Source organism: Cornus florida, unplaced genomic scaffold (genome assembly GCF_030987335.1).
Source record: "Cornus florida cultivar Cherokee Brave unplaced genomic scaffold, ASM3098733v1 CherokeeBrave_3.0.0_Hap2_Chr04, whole genome shotgun sequence".
Taxonomy (NCBI): domain Eukaryota; kingdom Viridiplantae; phylum Streptophyta; class Magnoliopsida; order Cornales; family Cornaceae; genus Cornus; species Cornus florida.
This window is the reverse complement of record NW_026775574.1, coordinates 16,343,297-16,357,704: the sequence shown is the minus strand read 5'-3', so window position 1 is coordinate 16,357,704 and position 14,408 is coordinate 16,343,297.

Sequence of the window (14,408 nt, the reverse complement as noted above, 5' to 3'; positions counted from 1 at the left end):
CCACATATAAAATTGAGGATTGTACTAGAGAGCAATTGTACAGATCATCGAGGGGAATGAGATTAAAAGCCGAAAGCTAACGAGTCACCTTAATGGAAACCCAACCTAGTTGACTAGAGATCCCAAAATCTAGGTTCAAAAGGACAACAGAAATTCTGAGTGACTCACCAGAAGCACTGGGAAGATATAAATCTTCTGCCCATTTCTATGATGAAACAGTACTACCTACAGCAAGGATTAGGATAAGCTACGCTTTTAGTGACTCTTATACCTTGAAAATTCAAGTGGGGTATGGTAGGATACTCTTAATAAGAAGTCACCTATATGAGTGTGAAGTAGGGCCGCTTCTATGAGAACTATAAAGGCTAAGTTTTCTGGAGCACTCATTGAATACCAGGAGTTGTTCAGGGCCAAAATGAACACAACAATGAGAACCAACTTTGTGAGGAAAGGTACTGTGTGTTTGTTATTGTCATGGTTTACACAAACGGCTGAACATTTCAAGACATCGCGTTCACTGGTTAGCCAGTAAATCCGATAGCAATACACTGGGGAAGGTTTAAAGCCAAAAGCTACCTATCCTGATGCAATAACTTTCCGACTATACTCTCTCTAGTGTCTGTATGATCATCTTTTGCATTTTACGCAAATTTTCATTCATGTGGGGGATTGTTGGAAACTGGGGCATTAAAAACATAAACTTTGGATGAGGTTTGGAATAGATTCCGCTAATAATTTTTTGCGGATCTCTAGATGAGCGCATTTCTCTCCGCAAAGAGATGGACGTGGTATATTTACTTTCTCAAATCCGTTTCCAAGTGAATGAGAAATTAGCTCCAAAGTATGGTGTTTTGATAAGCCTGAATGGGTATGCAAAATGTGGGAAGTGTTTGTCCCACATGGAAAAAATGTTGAAACTAATTGAAATTTAAATAAGCCAAATTTGGGCTTGGGCTTGGGCTTAATTGTAAAGTCCAATTATTCCTTTTACTAAATGGAATCTTGGATTGGGCCTTTAATTTTGGGCTGGGCTTATTTAAATGGGTGATTAATTTTTGAATTTAAATTAAAAGTTAGTTTTTTTTCCAAAAAATTGTATCTATTTCTAAAGAGTTGTATTTGTTTTTCAAAGAGTTGCATCTGTTTCTAAAGGGTTGCAACTTAAAACCAACAGACATAACTATTCATGTGAACCATTGCAACCTATTGGAGTGGATGTGTCTATTGGTGAATAGACACCATGTGAACCATTACAACCTATTGGAGTGGATGTGTCTATTGGTGAACAGACACTATGTGAAACATTGTAACCAATTGGAGTGGATGTGTCTAGTGTGAAGAGACACATATAAATGGTTGTGTCCAATGATGAAGAGACACATCCAATCCAAAAAGGCACATTAATTAAAAACTACTTTTTAGTTTTTTCCAAAGGGTTGCACCCAATCCGAAAAGGCACCTTGTTACCTATAAATACCCCCCTTTGGATCATTTGTAAATCATTCATTTTCATTTTATTCTATCTCCCACTCTAGACTTGAACCCAACCCAAGTGGGTTCAAACCATAGGTTAAATGGTCCGAACCACTTAAACCTTAATCCAATTTCATCGAGCCATATTAAGATTGGTTCGAACCATTTGGTTCGGATTGCACTCAATTCAGCATTTATATAATACAGATGCATTTTTGAGTCAGAGAGAGTATTACACGGAGAAGGTTCGCCGTATCCACGAGTTTGTAGTGCTACTACTGGTGGATGTAGACCGTTGTATCCTGGGAGATAGACGCCACTGAGTCTGTAAGCACCATAGCGGGGCGAATCTGTCTTAAGGACATAGTATCTAATACTAGCCTCGGTCCAGGTTCTTTATTTATTATTATTATTTTATTACTTTATTTTACATATTTAATTAAATTAAATATAGAGTTGCATATTTAATTAATAATTTCTTAGCATATTGTTAATTATCTCATGACATATTAGTATAAGGTTTGTTATATCTTAAATATTACATGAAGCATATTTATTTTTCCAACACTATCATCATCTAATGATTTTAGCTTTTTGAAATTAAACAAAAAACTAAAAATATCTTCATATATTTTAAATTGTTCAAACATGCTATGAATCAAAGAAATAGCTTGATTAACTATATATAAAAAATAATCGATCCTAAAAGATTTTTCGACTGATTGAGTTGGCTTATCATCTACATTCTCATCAAATTCTTTTTCTTTTTTTTTTCCCAAATTATACGTTTTTCATGAAAAAAAAAAATGTTCTATTTCCATTTCATTAGTAATTTCTTTAACTGAAATAAATAATGGTAGATGTAAATCCATTTTCTCAATATTTTGTGAAAAAAGAAATAAGACATTTTAATTGATATATGGCAATATCAATATGCATATGTTAACTGAATTAATTGCAAATAATATGTCATACCAAATAGGCATACCCAATAAAAACTCGAAATTTTCAAATTCATACGTTACTAAACATATAGCTTCATTTCTTGTCTTAGGAGGATCATTTATTTGATTACTTGTTTCACTTTCTTCCAATTCTTTTTCTTGTTCTTGATTATTATTGTGAATCAAGTTACTGATATTTTTTTATTTCATTATTTTATAATCTTCAAATTCTTAGATAATTTGATTGTTCGTTTACCGAACTTTCACCGAAATTTTTGTTAAATTTTGATTATTAGTTATAACAAATTTATCAATAACTCCCTTTTGAGATTGAATTAGTTTATTTTTTATCTTTTTTTAATTATATTTTATTTTTTGAATTGCATTAATCATGTTAATTTATTTTTATTTTTTTAATTTTTTGTGTTTGTTTAATTATGTCATGTCAGCATTTATTAACTAAACAAATAAGTTTTGCAATATTTTATATTTCCTTCTCTATAAGTTTTCGAATATTATATATTTCATTCTCTAACTATATACTTATTATAATAATAGTTGAAACTCTTTAAACTTGAGGTTTTACTCTTAAATTTTAATCTTGACAACACATTTTGCTTTATAAATTTTTAAAATTTTAATTACTCAAACAAATTACTAATCAATTATTTAAAAAGGTGAATTTATTTTGATAATTTTTATATAATTTTTTAATTAAGATTATAAAATAACTTTTTATCCTGTGTTTTATTACTATATATATATATATATATATATATATATATATATATATACACACAATTAGGAAGTAAAAGAAATACGTATGAATTTGAAAAGATAGTTTACGTATAAAGTAAAAGAAATATGTATTAATTTGAAAAGGTAGTTTAGTCCTAAAATATTATAATTGGCTTTTCAGCGAATTAGAGAAAAAAAAAATTGGCCCATGTCCTAATTTTGAGACCCTTGGAGACCCAAGGTGACCTCTTAGGCCTCCTATGCCCAGGGCAGGCCCTCACTGGCGGATCTAGGGGGGCTTTGGTGGGCTCAAGCCCACCCCAAAAATATAAATTTTTTTTATTACTACAGTATATTTTAGCCTACCAAAAAGAAAAAAAATTATTAAGGTCCGTTCTCATATGACTAAATGTCAACTTACAAATAGAGATGAATCTCAACCATCCACTAAAAATCGATTCAACGGCTGAGTTAGCTCAGCTGTTACTATAAGTCGAACTCATTTATGTCCAAAGGTCTCTCCATGTTGTCTCCATGGGTTCCAACACTCCACAGTTAAATTAACACTTACGTTAATGTTGTAGTTGTTTAGCTTAAGTGCTTGTTTGATATCTGTTTTTCTTCATGTGTTTTTGTTGCAAACCAGTAGTAATTTTTAGTCCAAAACATGTTTGGTTCAATCTGCTTTGTTGCCAATAGTGTCAAAACAGATATTAATTTTTGGACCAAATGTTGAAACACCATTTTGGTGTTTTACCGTGTTTTGGGTACTATTGGCCCAAATAATCACTGTAGCGGAAGAAGTAAAAACACTCACTTAAGTATTAATTTGTAAGTTGTATTCATGGAGCATGCTTTGGGGCTAATGACGTTAGAATGTAACAAGGACCAAGGCTATGTAACATTCAAGGGGTTGTAATTGATTTTTATTTACTTTTTTAAGTTAATGACGAGAATTTTATATTTTTGCTTGACGTACTATGAGCCAAACAAATTATTATTATGATTGATTGAAAGTGAACTTCAAATTACCAATATATATATGGGGCATGCTTTGAGCTAAACAGTTAATATTGTCGAACTTTGGTAGTGTCTATTTGCAATATTTGATTCACAATGCCAAATTCATCAATGTTGTTATGATTGATCAAAAGTGAACTTGAAGTTACATATTAACCATAATAAATTACGGAGAAAAAAAGACAAATATATTGATACACGATTAGTTCTATACAAACACAAATTTTAAAATATTTTCACAAGCAAATAGTGTTTTTATTTATAACCTACTGTTATAATATTACTTATATTTCTTTTTACCTTCTCAAGTAAATAGTTGAAAGTGAAAGTAATTTTTTTTTTTTCCTTCCTAAGCGGTTCTATGTATTTGTCCAAAGAAAAAGAATAAAGAAAAAAAAAAAAAAAAATGGTGTTTGTTTATTTGGCCCATTCAACCAAATGCTATTATATATTAGAGTCAATGCAGTCAATTTTGATTGTCTTATTCAATTGTTGGACATGAACATATATTACTCCCCACTATCAAACGGGTTAGTATATATTTTTAATCGTAGATTAAATATTGTTTAAATGTGTCTGATTTTTTAATTTAAAAGGTCTTTATTAATAATTATGAAAAAAAAATTATTTATTAATATAAAGAAGTAAAGGCTAAAAGAACAGCAGTAAGAGGACAGAATAGAATGCACACGGTATAATAGACAACTGAATTAATATGCAAATGAGAAAAGAGGATAAAAATTAAAAATGTGTCAAATATTATAAGGATGTCATTTTCAGTTTAAATGTTGAAGACATTAAGTTTGACACGTAATGTTAATACCACTAAATAAATACATTTTGAAGATATAATTGATTGATAATACTAGTTACATAATATCACTAATGTAGAAAAGACTTTATCCTACATCGAAATCACTAACAATTTTGTTTTTGAATTAAAAATCAATATTAACCCAACCGGCCAAACAATATAGGTCTCACTTTATCTTTTTATTCATTATTTTCCTATCATATTTTTCTAATGACGAATTTTTTTATAGCACTATATAAATAATTCTAAGATGATGGAGACAAACAAAGCATTGGGCATTGGATAGTGGTAGTTTTTAGAATTTTATTTATACAATTGCATCACCATCATCATGGACCATATCAATTTATATATATATATATTATTTTGGTCATGATGTGTGCTTATATGTTCATACATAGTCATATGCATCATGTTTTGCTTTCGCTGACGTTATTGCTATGCTTGATACTGTTTTTGATATTAATGACATTGTGTTCACCTTATTATCTATCTTTGTCAATTTTGTTCTAAAAACGGAGGAGATATAATTGATACTATTTATTGAGGGGGAGTTTTAATAACTAAAGGGTAGATTTTTGTTTAATTCTTCTCTGTTAAGTTTTCACTGGTAATTTTGCTTACTCACTATGCAAAGAACAGGTTGATAAACAATTCAAAGTGATGATCTAAAGAGATTTCAACAATTGAGTTCAAGCATAATTGAGTTCATGAAATTTTTTTTCTTAAATTTCATTTTGTTTAACAAGTTGTAATCCTCCTTTTCTGCTTGGGTAGATCATAATTTGTTTTTAGGATTTTGCCATAAAATTGCCAAAGGGGGAGATTGTGAGATATATATTTTGTAATTGACTAATTTCGGTATCAAAACAAGTCCGATCGAGTTGTATTTCTAAGTTTAAAATTCAAGTTAGAGATCGGTTACGAAATTGAAGCGTTATTCGTGTTCAATAACTTGAAGTTTACGAAAAGGTAATTAAGAACAACACCTTAAGAAGATAAGTTGGAAGGAAAAATTTCTAAGTGTTTAAACTTTCAGTTTAGATCTGGCCAACTTGAACCAATTCAAGGCAGCAGAACAGGTTCAAGATGTAAAGCTTCGTTTTGTTTAAAACACAAAAACCACACTGGCCAACTTGAACCAGTTCAAGGTCCCTAAACCGGTTCAAGTATTTTTGCAGATTTAAGTAACTTGTTTCCTACTATGTTTTAAATTCCTATTTTGTATAGCCTTCTTTCGATCGAAAAACCTGTGCATGAAATTAACTTATTTTCCAAGTACAACTAGGGTTTTGAAAGTCTATATAAATATATTTTCTCATCTAGGTTTGTGTGGCTTTTTGCATTAAAATTCTGATTTCCATTGAAAGCCTTTTTATGAGATTTTCTTTAAGAGCATACATATGTACTATATACACACGAGTGAATTTTGGGTGTTGTTCAAATCGTGATTGTGTTCAAGTCTATTAAAGATTGTATCTATAACGATTAGAGAAAGCATATCTTTTTCTTCTACATCAAATTTAGATTCAAATAAGAAGAATTTCATATCACACTTTGAAGGGATCATGGCACTTGCGGAGTGTTATTGATCTACCAGCGATCCTTCTACAAGGTTCAAGGCATAAATCTGAAGTCGAGAGCTGTTGGACAGGAAGTCGTAAAGTCAGGGACGCTCAGCAAATTGAGTCTTGGTAGAGCGAATGGGTTTGAGATTGAGTCAAAGTTCGATGTACTTTGCTTCATACATAATGGATATTTTTACGCTTGGGATAATGCACAAAACCGCGAGATTTTTCAATTGGTTTCCTTGCTAAAATCTAGTGTCAGTACTCTAAACTTTACTTACTTTTATTTTGCGTGTGATTGTTTAATTAATCGGTAATTTTAGTATAATTAATTTAATAGAGAAACACGTGATTAAATCATCTCTCGATAAAACCTCAAACTTTCACAATATATTCACTGCACAACTCACATATATCTCTCTCATGCTTGAGACTTAAATGCCACGATGATGATAGGGAGCAATTGCATACGACGATTATCGCAATAAATCCCAACTTATCGCAGATCTGGTTCAAGTCTTAGTTAACTAAGAGTACATCCTTAATTACCTACTACGAACTATTTATGATCACTATTTATATTCTTATATTGATTGTCATTACATATATATATAAATATCTCTTATAACCAAGTGGACATATTCAATTCGATCATGAATCGAAAACATAATACATTAGTATTCACCAATTGTACATATAATACGTAAATGTCATTTCAGATAAGGAACAATTCGATACAATCCAAATAAGAATTTGCTATGCCAATGTATACAAATCCCAACAATATAAAGTCAATAAACCAAAAAAAAAAAGGGGTAATGAAAAAAATGTCTTATTATATATATAGAGTCAAGTGCAGAAAACATCCGTAATGTATACTCCGGGTAACACTTTCACCCCTATTGAAAAAGTGTGCTAATAACTCCTTTATTTTTTTTAACATCATGTGAAAACACTTCTCAAGGATTGCGTATGCTAATAATTGTAACAACCCAGTCATTTGCCTTCCTTTCCTTTTTCCTGAAATTTTCCGAATGAAATTTTTTCGTTTAATTTTCTTTTCTGAGGTTTATTTCATGTCGCTTAGTGTCATCTCGAGTGTTCGAAATTGGTCCCTGAGACTCTTTTCCGTGGATTGACAACTTTCTTTGAGGACCAAGTCATTTTCACATTTTTCGTTTTTCGACACTATTCACTTTTCGTCATTTTCCCCATTTCGTCATTTTCCCTATTTTGTCTTTTCCCCGTTTGACACTTTGTTGGCGTAACCACACTTCTTGTGTTCGGAGTTGGTTTTTGACTTCATGTATCTCCATCTTGAGTGGTATCCACGAAATACGTATCTTTACTTTTGCAATAAAGTACTTTGGTTGCTCCCGATGTCCATAGGGGCATGGATGCAAAGTTCTTTGAAATTATTTTCATTTCTTGGAGTATTTTTCGTAAATATCTTTTGAAAATATTTTATTTCAGGGGCATCTAAGAAAATATCTTTTGGAATATATTTTCATTCTGGGGCAATTTCACAGTTAACCCTTTTTGTAGTGGCCATTGTGCAATTAACGAAAGTTATTGCAAAAATGTCTCGTCTGGAGCTTGGATTCTCGTACGGGATTCATTTTCATTTTTCGTTGACTCGTAAATTCATAGAATTTCCTTCTGATCATTTTTCTCCAGTTTCAGAGTTTCTAGACCCAGTTGCCGCCGAATTTGTTCGGGGCATAACTTTCTGTTCGGGACTCGGTTTTCGACACCGTTTCTTCCGTTATTCATATTTTATTATTTTAAATCTTTTTTGTTCACAGAGTTTTGCTGTTTGAGCGCGTTTGCTCAAAATTCACTTTTCCGGACCCGGCGGGGCCCTTTCGGGGCACTTTTTGATATTTCTATAAATAGGTTGCCCTAATTTTTAAAATCAGATTTTCAGACCTTCTTCCTCCTCTTGGCTGGCAGCCATGGGAGCCCAAGGGGCTGCCTTCACTCTTTCTTCTCCTCCACTTAATTTCCTTGGTAGAAATCCTTCGGCCTTAGCATTTATTGCTTCCCTCGACGTGCTCTATCTTTTACCCTTATTAGAATTCATTTTAGACGATTTTTCGAGTTCGGGTTTGGAGTCAAGTTGAGATTTTCATGGGGCTTCTTGCGGATTCTTGTTCACGGTGTTGTCCCCGACAAAACCTCTCGGTATCGTCAAATTCGGAGCACTTTTATTTTGGTGGGCCTTTGGGATTTTCATCTCAAATTGAGGTAGGAGATGTTCTAGGTTTAAATTCTTGTTATATAGCATGCTTGTGATGCTTATAATACTTGTTTGCATGATTAAATATAAAATTTAGAGATTTTATTATTTATTTTTCTTGTACGGGATCTAATTTTCCCGGTTGCTCATGACTTGGTTTAAACGTGTAGTATGATTTTATAGTACCCCTTGATATGCTCATTGTCGTGTATTAAAATTGGAACATTTGAATAAGTATTAAAGATTTTATTTAATATTTATCTTAGGTGAAAGATTAATTCACATGGCCTTAACTAGCTTGAAATCAATATGTGTTAGCATATTAAATTAGGCATTAGCATGCTCTCCAACATAGTTGAATTTGAAAGTGATTGAAGGTGTTTTGAAAGTTAGTAATTATTAATTAATTTAATTAATTAATTTGCCCCGAGTGCACTATTCACTCTTTTTGAATTCCGACTTGATATTCTTGATTTACATGCCATATAGTTTCACATATATTTGATTTAGAATATTCGGTTAGGTTTTGAAACCTTTTATTTAATTAAATTCCATGTTTAAGATTTAATCCTCATGGTGATATACAACTTGGAATTGAATTGTGGCATGCTAGAAAATTAAGTTTAGGTATAGTTGTTCACATATATAAAATTGGGATTAATTGTATGAGAATTGCAACTTTTATTTTATATTTAACTTTAGTGAAAGTTTAATTCACATGGTCGTAAATTGAATGAAATAAACATGTAATGTGATATTTCATTAGTTCTTGGCATGTTCTCTAAGATATGTTAAATTGAGAGCATTTGGTTAAGTTTGAAAATCTAGGAATTTTAATTAAAAGAATTAATTAAAATTTATTTAATGGTCCCCTTAGCTTAATTAAGTTTTTAACTTGATAATTGTATTGATCATGACTTGTTTACTAGTATATATTAATTATGGACCATTTGAAGTTGCTTTAGAACCTTGGTAATTAAATTAGCATGATTTAATTAGAGTTCTACTTTGTTGTTCCAATAACCTAATTGAGTTTTAGAATGGATATAGGTGATGACCATGCCATGTTCTTTAATATGTATTAATTTGAGGTTATTTGGAATTGAATTAGAATTTAGGGGATTTAATTATTTTTATTTAATTAAATTCTATCGAATTGAGCCATGGATTTAATTGTGTTTGAAAGTCGTTTCTATATCAAAATCCTGAACATGGACTTGTTGTATATTTATTTGGTTATGTTTTGAGTATTGGATAATATAATTGCTATGTTTATACTCATGAGAATATGTTTTCCTTATTGAATATATTGTTGCCTTGTGTAATGATTTGCACATTTCGTATTTAATATCATTCATGCATAGCGTGTAACAAATCGCACACTGAAGATTCGACATTCATCACATCATATTAGTTGTGGACTTAGAGCATGTATTGTATAGGTTTTCAAATTTGGTTATGCTTAGTAGATAGTTGATTATCTTGCATATTCCTATTGATATATACATTGTTGCACAACTTTTTGATTTTGGAAACTTGGGGATGTCGTTGTTTGACTATGGCTAGGACGTGGTTCTACTACGGGGGATAGTCCCTCTATATGGTCTAGTGCGCACATAGGGAGGTTACCCATGGGCTAGTAACCCTAAAGTAACTATGTTGTCGGTCTGATCCGGCGTGACGTCCGAGTATCCACTTTGTTTGACTTCGCATTTCATTTTCAAGTTGATAACTAGATGATGTTGTAACTTGTTGTTCCTTATTTGTCGTTCCATTTTAAGTTACATGATGTTAACTTTGCGAAATTGTGTTTTATGCGTTGTATTGGGAGTCCCAATGTTGGTTAAATTACATCGATATTGAAAATTATGTTTTGACGTTCTAACATAGCTTAGGATTGATCCTATTGATTCATTTAGAACTTAGACGTTACGTGGCATGAACCACCACTGTTATTTTGTGCTTTAGATTCTAAGTTGATGGCGTTGAGAACTTATACCTTATTGCATTGTATAACATGCTCTTTTGTTGTTGAATTGCATGGATAATGTGATTCTTGTTAACTTGTATTCAAATATGTTTTTGTCATGTTATATGGATTACTCTAGACCTAGTTCAATTGTATTGAAAATGCAATTCATGTTAATCTATGCTCAAGCATTCTTCTTGTCGTGTTCTTAGATTATCCCAACCATGATTCGTTTCATACACGTATGTATATCATGATTCTTGTTGCTTAGACTCTAAGGTAGCTTAGGATGCTCCCCGAGTCTCATTTGGACATAGACGTTAGGTGGCATGAGCCCCTTTAACATGTTTCACCTTAAGGTGATAGATTTGTAAAATGTTAGGTCAATGCATGCTCATCTCCTACGAGTAGCTTTGTGTTACTCACCCCTACGATACTGGGGCATATTTCAGGTACGAAAACTTGGTTCGTGACGCCTAGCATTCCTTGGATGTCGTGTAGCTTTCAAGTTTCCATTTCATGCAAATGTTAGCATGAAATGTCATTTTGTAGACTTATATGTCAAAATATGTATATTTGATTCCATGTATGTAATGTGTACTTAAGTACACTTCTTTCAATGTATTTGATATGTATGAGATGAGGCCGGAGGCCAATGACCATTATATTGTGTTCTATGTACTTTTTAACTTCGTGAAATATTGTGAAAATCTTGAAAAATCGCAAGTCATTGTTTCACCATGGTTGCATCGAGTGTGGGAATTCCATTTTTATTCTTTCATAGGGTCTTATTAATCATATTTGAAGTGTGGCCAAGGATCAAACGGTCATTTGATCACGTTTTGTATTTTTGGATTTCGAGTTTTCATTCCAAGTTCCATTTTTGCCTTTTTGCCCTTTTGCCCGTTGGGGGGTCGGATTTTGTATCGGTGGTATTTTTAAGTCGTGGACCATTGTAGCACGTCCAAATAGGTAAGTTACGTTTGCGTGCATGGTCGTTTCCGGGCAAAACCTTATCGTTTGTGTTTTGAGCCTCTTGTGAATTCATTTCGCATTTTTTTTGCATATTCTGATCTAGGGGCATTATGGACCTTTCACGGCGGTTTTATTTTCCTCTTTCAATATGGTTTAATAGAAAACATGATTTTAGGGGGGGTTTCTTTTCCGTGTTTTTCTAGAAAATGTCGTCTTGGCATCGGAAATCGTTTACGAAGTTCAGCTTTCAGTTTTCTATATAGCAGCTTTTTCGACCCTCTAGACCAGATTTCTTGGGAGGGCATTTTGGGCATTTTACATTGCGTTTTTTTTTTTAATTCTCTCGCGAGTCACGTAGAAAACTCAATTTTGAGGGGAGTTTTTTCTTTGTGTTTTTGCAAAAAAATTCATTTAGGCCTCCAAATTCAGCCTCTATTCTGGTTTTCTTTTAAAAAAAAGCACATAGCAGCTTTTGTGCTGCTGGCAGCCGTGAGTGCGCCCAGCGCGCGCGCGGCGTGCATGGGCTAGCATGGGGGGCTGTCATGGCCCCCTCGTCGGGCCGCCGCGACGTCATTTCTTCTTTTGGGCGTTTCTCCTTCGTCCGGATTCTGATTCAAGTGAATTTTTTTTTTGAACTTGACTAATTTTTCGCTGTCTTTCCAACGGTGTGCTCGGTTGCACCCGGTTCTTCCTGGATAATTACCAGTTTACCCTTTTTGCCTTAAGTGCTCGTTTTTCTTCGTCATGCCGTTTCTCCTTCATCTGGACTCCGAATCATGCGATTCTTGAGTTCATCTTGATTATTTTTTCGTTTTCCTTCTAGCGGTGTGCTCGGTGGCACCCGAATCTATAGTTTTCAAAAATGACTATTTTGCCCCTGGGGGCTTATTTGTCATATTTTTTATCTTTTGCTTCCGCATCAATTCTTGTTAAGTTCTATGACTTCATGGAAGGTCACTTTGACTTTTTAGAGTCTTGTTTTCTGTTTTTGCTTCAGCATTCGGATCCGTTATCGGATCATTCTTACGGTTCATCACAGGACACGCTGGCCTAAAAACCAGGGTCGTCACAGTATAGTTTTCAATATTCATAGATTAAATATGATTCAAATTGGTTTGTTCCGATTTTTGTATTTAAGAGGTTTTTTATTAAAAATTAAAAAAATAAAGGTTGAAGAACAACAGCAATAGGACAGAATCGGTATAATTGCATATGTATGATAGATCACTATATTAATGTGCAAATGAGAAAGAGGATAAAATAAAAAAAAAATAAAAATGAGTCAAATGGGTGTTTATTTTGACAAGTACAGGTAACAATAATGTTATGTTTATGTGAAGAAGACATAAACAGGAAATGTTCGGTAAAAATAATAATTGCTTTAATCTGGGTGTGAAAACAGTTAGTCTATACAGTGATATACCAAGTTGCAAATTAAGATGAATTATTATAGGCAGTCTGGAATATAAATTTTCATTGGACGTCGGTGATGGATCCCAGGAGAAAGAAAAAAAGGCAAAGATGAGAAATAAAACGTTTTCTTGATTTCTTGGCTATGACAATTTTTTGCACCCAAATTGATAATTTAATTACATGGTAAGGCATGAGCCCACAAGAGAATAACGAAAAAGTTAGTAAGAGCAATGACGTAGCCATCTCATGATTCTCATCCACAAAGCGAGGTGAAGTTATTATATGGTGTGGGTTTTATTCACCATTAGATGGGTAAGTAATTGTATTAAAAATGTATATATATATTTTTTTTACTTTTTAGTTAGGTATCAATGGTAATTGTCTTACGGCACTCTACATATATATATATATAAGGCATCAGGTAACTATAGTTGTGGGACTTAAAGCATTAGGTAACGATAGTTGTCGGAGTTTTATTTATACAATTGCATCACCGCCGGTCCACCATCATGGACGACATGAATAGTTATGGGCATCAAATCAATCAAGGCATTCAAGAGAGCAACAGAGATGGGTCAAATGGTTCTTCTCTGATTTCTATACAAGACCGACTAAAAATTTTAGATTAGGAAGACACACATCTTTAACTTGAATAATTGATACTAATTGGTTGTGCTAATTCTTTCCTCAATTCTGATATGATCTGATTCTTTTCCTTGAACATATCCAAAGCTTTCTCCATGTTCTCATCTTTTTCGTTTCCATTTAACTTTTTATAAAAATGGGTTGAATATAGGTCGCTCATTTTGACTCATATTTTAACATGGTTCACCTATATCCATTTTAAAGCGGGCAGATATGGGCGGGTTGGTGGGTCATGACTCATTTTGGCACCCTGGTAAGAATATAAGCATGCTTAGTTTGTAATTATAAAAATAGTTTTCTATTCTCAAAAAATTAAAAATAGAAAATTGTATTAAAAAAAAAAAAAAAAGTTTTTTGAACAATTTTTTTAAAACAATTTAATCATCTGAAAGTGGTTTTATTTTAAAAGGAAAGGGATATAAGTGGGTTTAAAAAATGACCGTTAGGTTTAATCTAACGGTTCACATGGAAATTGTGATTTAATCTGTTTTCAGAAAATTGAAAATAGAAAACTGTATTAAAAAAATAAAAATAAAAAACAGTGTTTTTGAAAACTCAGTTTTTTTTTAACAATTTAATCATCTAAAAATAAGGTGAGAGTAGTTTTATT